Here is an 8,284-nt window from a genome sequence, read left to right on the forward strand (position 1 = left end):
CATCTCAAATAATAAATTAAAAAAAACAAAACTATATCTAAGATAATGACCAATTACAGTGTAACACGTCATGAAGAGTAACTTACATCAAGTTATAATCACTTGTTCTTTTACAACCAATCGGTTTTTTTATAATTTAGTTCAACCGGAACACTGTCCTTCATCAAACCAACATTAGGCTAGTTTCTGCTCCTTGCAAAACGACACATGTGAACCCCACATTCCATCACTTTCCAACCGTTGGAAATTTTACAGTTGCACAAATTCAATTTCCTGTTCAAATCACACGAGTCATCCTCGTTGGGTTTAAAAACCACCAAATCCAACCTCCCATCTTAAACAAACTCAACACAACTCTCCCTTGGAATCTCAACATGGCCCGTGCCAAAAAGAAATACTATGTTGTTTTCCATGGGAGGGTCCCTGGTATCTATAGTTCCTGGCCGGCCTGTCATAGCCAAGTTAACGAATTTAGCGACAACCTCCATAAGTCTTAGAAACATTTGACGAAGCTCGTATGGCGCTCGAACAATTCCTATCTGCCAGACGATTACAGAGTCAGCTCACCAACAATGGTCCTCTACTGCATCAAATTCATTCAACATCCATTCGGCAGAACCCATCACCGATTCTTGACCAACTACTCCCTTTCGAAGAAGGCATACAGGAGCAACGTCAAATTGAACAAGGGGACAACCACCCAACTGTGGGTTAAACCAACCGATCCAACCAGAGGCACTGGCAACAAATTCCCTACCCGTGTATCATATTTATCTTCGTTACCATCTTCGTCCTATACTTAGCTCTGGTTAGGAAGTAGGCTCCTCTTAACCTTAGTTAAAACACCACCTACCACCATGTGTTACCTGCATTGTAGCAGGCTTACTTTTCACTGTCTTCCATTGTTTACTTTTGTAACCTATCTTCTATTGTATTAATTAGTCTAATGTTTACTTCACGCATAACATCAGCTTATTATTCCAGCATTACTGTTATTAACTCAGCGAAGTATAATTATTCAAACGTGATTTTAGTACTTTAATCCGTTAATCCATTTACCCTCCTCCTCTGTTTACGACATCTGAACACATATGGTACATGCATTCCACAAGCCACCCCATGACAAATTTTCTTCTGGATACTCTCTCACCGCAGGCACAGCCGTACAGTCCAACGGGGTTCTAGAAAAAAGATAAAACATAAGTAAGTTTATATTCTTCTCATGCAGGGATATCTCTGCCAACATTTAAAACAACCACTGCTCAATAACGACAAAACAAATTTGAGGGTCAAACAAACGGGATTCCACCCGAATCGTACTTTCTTGTATTATAAGGTAACATCGTTAGTCATAACATGATTATCAGTACGTAAGACAGTTTTTCCCACATTATCTACTTAGCCTTCAGATTCAACAACAAACTAAAACACATTACATACTACTTTGCAGTTTAATCACCAAAAATAAATGAAACACAACAATGACTGAACAAATACAACATAACCAAACACCAACGACACATTCAGAACACAGACATCAAACTCTTTCTCCTTCCACATGGCGTCTTACAAGAGAATCGTAACTGGCCTTCAACTTCTCGTAAGATTCTTCCAGTTGACCTACCCTGGCCCGAAGAGCGTTATTTGAGTCGCCAAGAAGCTTCCCCTTTCTGTAGTTATAATCACGAATCTCTTTTCCAGTTACATCGAGCAAGAGGCATAGCATCTCATAAGCAGCATCCTCTCTTGCAGCATTTTCAACCATCGAGAAACGACCAGTGACAAATAGCTCTATCTCAAATGGATGCCCAAGAATAACAACCGTAAAGCCAAAGAACGGGCCTTGCTCTCCGACAAATTGTTCCACCTTGAAGAAACAGGGTCAAGGGATCTCTGCTCCACGCAAACTTTCAGCAACCACTCCTCCATGCTGCTCACAATTGCGAAATCCGCGTTGAGCTCCTCCGCCGGAATTACATGAAGCCCTTTTGCACAGTCATCGAATAACATAAATCGCATAAATTATTAATTTTAATAACGGGACATAAATTGACCAGAAAAATCAGCACTAACAAAATTCCAGCAAGAATAAAATCACATTCCATCACTGCAAATCAGACTTACATAAATACACTAACTTTAAAAAAGCAAATGTCATTTCACAAGTCTTACATGAAACAATTGGCCGGCAAGGATAGCCTCCGCCAGAGATAGCCAAATTCTTGCCGCCACCTCCATCCGGCGTCACTCGACCAGTTTCACCACTACGACCTTTCTCAGCACTTGCCTTTTGCTCTCCGGAAAAGCTAACGCTTGAACTTGATTGAAGAAGTCATTAACATCTCTAGGGAGTCCAATGCCCAACAGAAACTTTGCTAAACCCAATGTTTTATCCCCTGGAAGCTGCTAAATGCAAAGGTAAAACAAAAAACTAATATTTTCCAAAACTTTCCCCTTTAAAAAAATGGAACACTAATCACATATACTCCACATACATTTATTTCTCTAGAAACTGCGGTAGCAAATGCAGTAACCCCTCGAACAACTGAAGAGGTCGTCGAAAGGAAATCCTGATGCTGATGCCCACCAACAGTATGCCCATCAAAATAGAAGCTTCCATCATCTGTAAATTTATAATACCTTTGTATAACTTCAACATGCAAAATATTAGACATAAACAATGGCAGGACCAATTAAATTATGCATGTGTGTTGAAAAGGCAACCCATTTTTATCAATATGATGCATGCAGCCAGAACTGCTACATCTGCCAGGTATTAAGTTTCAATTGCAAATACTGTTCATGACAAATAATCAACAATCTCAAACAAAATAATTTCAAAATTTCAAACAAATCCAAAAATTCAAAAACAATGAAACGAATAACAATTACCAAGAAATTCAAACAAAAATACACTGAATACGACAACAAAGAAAAGAAATTGTTCAAATTAATACCTGAGTTCGAGTCTCCACATCTGGTGTCGGAGGGGTTGGGTTCGCCGGTTTGCCACTGTTGGGAGGGGATGGTTCGCGCTGCTTCGTGGCTTTCCGGCAGAGCTTCGAGGCGGTCGTTCGACGACATTGGGACGGGGTTATGACGCATTGGTTCCTCGGACTGGGAGTCACTGGGAGGTGCTGCTCCAGCGAATGCGAGGGGCTGGGAGGCCTTGGGAGGGCTGGGTGGGGTTGGGTTTCGCGTTGGGATGGTGGGGTTTCTCCTTTCTTTGACGGTGGCTGCCCTAGGTTAGGAGTTATGATATTTAGGTTATCTAATGGGGGTGGGGAAATGGTTTTTTAAGCTAATCGGATCTAATAAACACAACCTGGCCCATACTACTACTATTTAATATCCTGGCCCATTTACTTTCTAGCTAGCCATTTCACACTTTAGCTGGCTATCTCTTTCTGGCTCAGCACCATATATGGGCATGAATGACCCCTACTCCCCTATAAACCCCCTGACGGCAGACAACTGCAGCATCAGGTCACCTCATACGGTACGCTCAGTATTCCATGAATCACAATACATAAATCTACATCAATCATGACCGTATGTTTATTTAATTCTTAAATCCAACGGCCACTAGAACTGGATCATGAGAGATCCAAAAAAAATGGTCTAGATCATTTGAAAAGTTTCCATACAAATATATTTCTTTTACATTGTAGAACTCACTTTTATTTAAACTGACGGAATCAAATCGAATTTAAAAAAAATGGTTAACCAATTATTTAGATATTGCCTATCAAAATGTGACATATAAATAACTTAAAAAAAAATTAGACATCTTAACGTGAATTTTTTTTTACTAATGCGTTAAAAAAAAGTGTAGGATGAATATGTATTTTTTAACGATAATGAACCACTTTGTCTTTAAAAAAATATCAAAGATGTATTTATCCTTTGTTAAAAAAAAAACCGAGTAAAACAATATGTCTTTTCACTTGTTATACAATTATCAATCGATGAATCTATTCTATTATATAAAAATCGGATTTCTACACTTAATGATGGAGATAACGTGACATGCTCTGGAGAGTGTTTCCCGATTTAATTATTTTAACTTATTCAATACAATTTATTACTATGACTTAATTATATTAGCTAATTGACCTGATTAGATATTTAAATATCAATATAATTTATTATAATATATATTGCTTAATTAATTTTATTACATTAATTGTAATTTGTTATATTAGTTAATTAATTTATTGATTTATAAAGTCTAAAATAAAATAAATAATTTGTTATTTATTCTAATTGAATTCATTAAATTTAATTATACATTATATACGAATTAATAATAATTTATAAATCACTCTAATTTATAATAATCAATAAAATAATTTGTAAATCACTTTATATTATATATGTATTAACGAAATATTATATATATCTTAATGTGTTAATTAAATATTATATACGCACAAAAAATAAATACAAAGATGATTTATATAATATTGATAATATTATATTAGTATGGTGATTTTTTTTTTTTGTTTTGATATCATATAATATTGATAATAAAAATATTATTATATAGTATTATATAACTTTTCAATATTAGTATAAAAAATCGGAAAATTATTCTTTATAGCAATCACTCTTTGTGGAATAGTATGTCCTTTATATAGTATTGGTAATTGTTACTTAATTTAAAGTAATTGTATGTTGTATGTCGTATCTTAAATTTATTTTTCAATAATGATCTAAATAGATAAATCTAATTGAATTGAGTGATTATATAAAATATTTTATACTATTGATATACTAAAATTAAATTCATTTTTTGGTACAAAATTTTATAAATAAATTTTATACAAGATTAAGTTATTTTTTATTTTTTTATTTATTTTATCTGTGTTATTTTATTTAATTTTAAGTATCATCATATTTACAATTACCGCCAGCAAGATATTTTATAAAATATGAAAATCAAATTTTTTTCTAATTTAAATATCAATATTTGAGTTAATTTTAATTTAACATTTTTAAATTAACGTTGTCTTTTATTTAGATCTTAATTAATTTAAACTAAAAAATACTAATCTATTCTTTTCTCTTTAAATAATAATAACTTTAATTTATTTACTGTCTTTTTTTCCTTTTATATTTTGTTTAGCAAAGATAATATATGGATTTGGACGGAGTTAAAAAATACTCTATGTAATGCATGTTTGGCATTGATAAATTCATATGAAATAAAAGAGAAAAAATAAAAAGCTAAAGAATATTGAGTTGAATGGTGTAAACAAATTCATTGAAGCCAAGTGTCTGTGTGTTCTCATGTCTCATCTCATTTTTCAAAGTTCAAACACATTCTTTAATTATATTTATTTTTTTCTCTTCAATAAATACTACCATTTCTTCCTATTTTTGCTATATGCTTGTCTTTTATTTAAAAAACACAAAAAATGTAAAAAGGTGTTGGTGGGTCCCCAACCAAATAGGGCCCACAAGTTTTTTAAAAAAAATAAGAAATAAAGAGAGAAAGTGGTATATAGCCACGGAAAGAGAGAGAAGATCGCTTCATTCATTTTTTTGAATGAAAAGAGAAAAGAAGCAGCGTAGCATTTCGGCGTTGGAGAAGAAGAATTGGGGGAAAAGAGCATGGCTATCTTGATCATATTGATTTGGTAGACTTGCTTCATTTCTTATGAAAATTTAGTATGTTATTCCTGGTGTAGAGATGAACATTAGGATATAACTTATTTGTTGTATTGCCTTCTCTTTTACCTGATTTGAGATACCCACTTTGTTGAAGATTTACGTTGATTCCACCAGTTTTGGTGATGTATTTTGTTGATTGTTGAGATGCCCTAGTGTCACTAGGAAGACTGTTTGTGTACCCATTATTCTGGTAGTGAAAGATTTTTCTGGACTAGGTCCCGTGGGTTTTTTATCCCTCTTTTGGGGGTTTTCCCACGTTAAAATTCTGGTGTCTGATTATTTAATTTCTGGCATTATATTTGCTGCTTGGAGTATCTTTGGTGTTGCCCATTTAATTGCACAGGTTGTGGAAAAATTATTTTTGGTACTTCTGCTGCTAGACAGGTTTTTGATTTAAACATGTGTTGAGTTTTCCCAACAAAGTGGTATCTAGAGCTTTGGTTGTTTATTTCTATGCTGATTAAATGGAGGAAAATACTCATGGACCAAATATGGTCAAATTGAATTCTCAAAATTACTCGATTTGGAAAATCCTCATGGAAGATATGTTGTATAGTAAGGACTTGTATGATCCTGTGGAGGGAGATAAACCCAAAGGTATTAAATCCGATGCTGAATGGAAGAAGCTGAATCGGAAGGTAGTTACTTTGATTAGGCAATGGCTTGATCTTAGTGTGCATCCACATGTTGACACCGAAACGAATGCTGAGAAGATGTGGAAGAAATTGAAGGAGTTATATGAGAGAAAGAATGTGCAAAACAAAGCATTCTTGATTAGGAAGCTTGTCAATATGAAGTATGTTGAAGGTAAATCAATGCCGGAGCACCTGAGCATTTTTCAGGAGACAGTGAACCAACTGACAAATAATGAAATCACTTTGAATGATGAGTTGCAAGCCTTGTTGTTGTTGAGCTCTTTGCCTGATAGTTGGGAAGTTCTGATTGTGACACTGACTAACTCAGCTCCAAAAGGAATGTTGACGTTAGCAATGGTTAAAGAGAGCATGTTGAATGAAGAAGCCAGAAGAAGAGAGCGAGATTTGACTAATGCCTCCTCCCAGTCAGAAGCACTTGTTTCAGAGTCACGGGGGAGAAGTCAAAGTAGAAAACCTCACAGTTCTGACAGGTTAGAGAGTCGAAGCAAGTCAAGAGGAAAGTACAAGCCAAAAAAGGAGTTTATTTGTCACCATTGTGGCAAGCCGGGGCATATCAAGAGGTATTGTAGGTTCTTGAAAAGAGAACAATCAAGGGGAAGAAATGAAGATAAAGGTAAAGATAGTGATAAAGAAACTGCTGCTATTGTTTATGAAGATGTTCTTATCACATATGATGAAAATTATGTGAATCTTGTCTGTGATGATTCCACTTGGATTATGGACTCTGGTGCCTCATGTCATGTCACTCCGAGGCGTGAATTTTTCACTTCCTATACTACGAAAATTTTGGCAAGATCAAATTGGGAGATAAAGGAGTGTGTGATATCATTGGTATGGGTGATATGTGGCTTGAAACCACCATGGGATGCAAGTTGCAGTTGAAGAATGTTAGGCATGTGCCAGATATGCGGTTCAATCTCATTTCAGTGAAGGCATTGGATCAAGAAGGGTATTGCACTTCCTTTGGTAGTGGAAAATGCAAGGTTACCAAAAGGGGCTCTCATTGTTGCTAAGGAAGACAATAGTCTCACTACTCTCTACCGGTTGCAAGCAAAGTTGTGCAAAGAAGATGTGAATGTAGCTGATGATTCCTCTTCTGATTTGTGACATATACGTCTTGGTCACTTGAGCGAGAAAGGACTAAGCGTCTTGGCCAAAAAGCACTCACTTCCAGTGAAAGGTACAACTTTAAATACTTGCACTCATTGTTTTGTTAGAAAGCATGCTAGAGTATCATTTCATAATTCTGGACCTCATAGGAGATCACATGTTCTAGATTTAGTTCACACTGATGTTTGCACTATGGATGCTAAGACACTAGGTGGTGCATCATATTTTGTTACTTTTATTGATGATTATTCTCAAAAAGTGTGGCCTTTTGTTTTGAAATCTAAAGACCAGGTGCTCGGAATCTTCAAACACTTTCATGCAAGTGTTGAAAGAGAAACAGGAAGGAAATTGAAATGTATTCGAGCAGATAATAGTGGCGAATACAGGGGTCTGTTTGAAGAGTACTGTAAAAGACATAGGATCAAGCTTGAGAAGACAGTTCCTAAGACTCCTCAACATAATGGAGTTGCTGAGAGAATGAATCGCACTATCAATGATAGAGTTAGGTGTATGCTCTCTCATGCAAAGTTGCCCAAATCCTTTTGGGGTGAAGCAATGAGGACTGCAGTAGATTTGATCAACCTTTCTCCTTCTGTTCCACTAAATGATGATGTTCCAGAGAAAGTTTGGAGAGGGAAAGATGTCTCCTATAATCACTTGAGAGTGTTTGGCTGCAGAGCTTTTGTTCACATTCCAAGAGATGAAAGGTCTAACCTTGATGGGAAGCCAAAGCAGTGTATCTTCATGGGTTATGGTCACGAAGACTTTGATTACAGATTATGGGATCCGGTGAGCAAGAAGATAATTAGAAGCCGAGATGTGATTTTTCTTGAAGACCAAAC

Source organism: Arachis duranensis, chromosome 6 (assembly GCF_000817695.3).
Source record: "Arachis duranensis cultivar V14167 chromosome 6, aradu.V14167.gnm2.J7QH, whole genome shotgun sequence".
NCBI lineage: Eukaryota > Viridiplantae > Streptophyta > Magnoliopsida > Fabales > Fabaceae > Arachis > Arachis duranensis.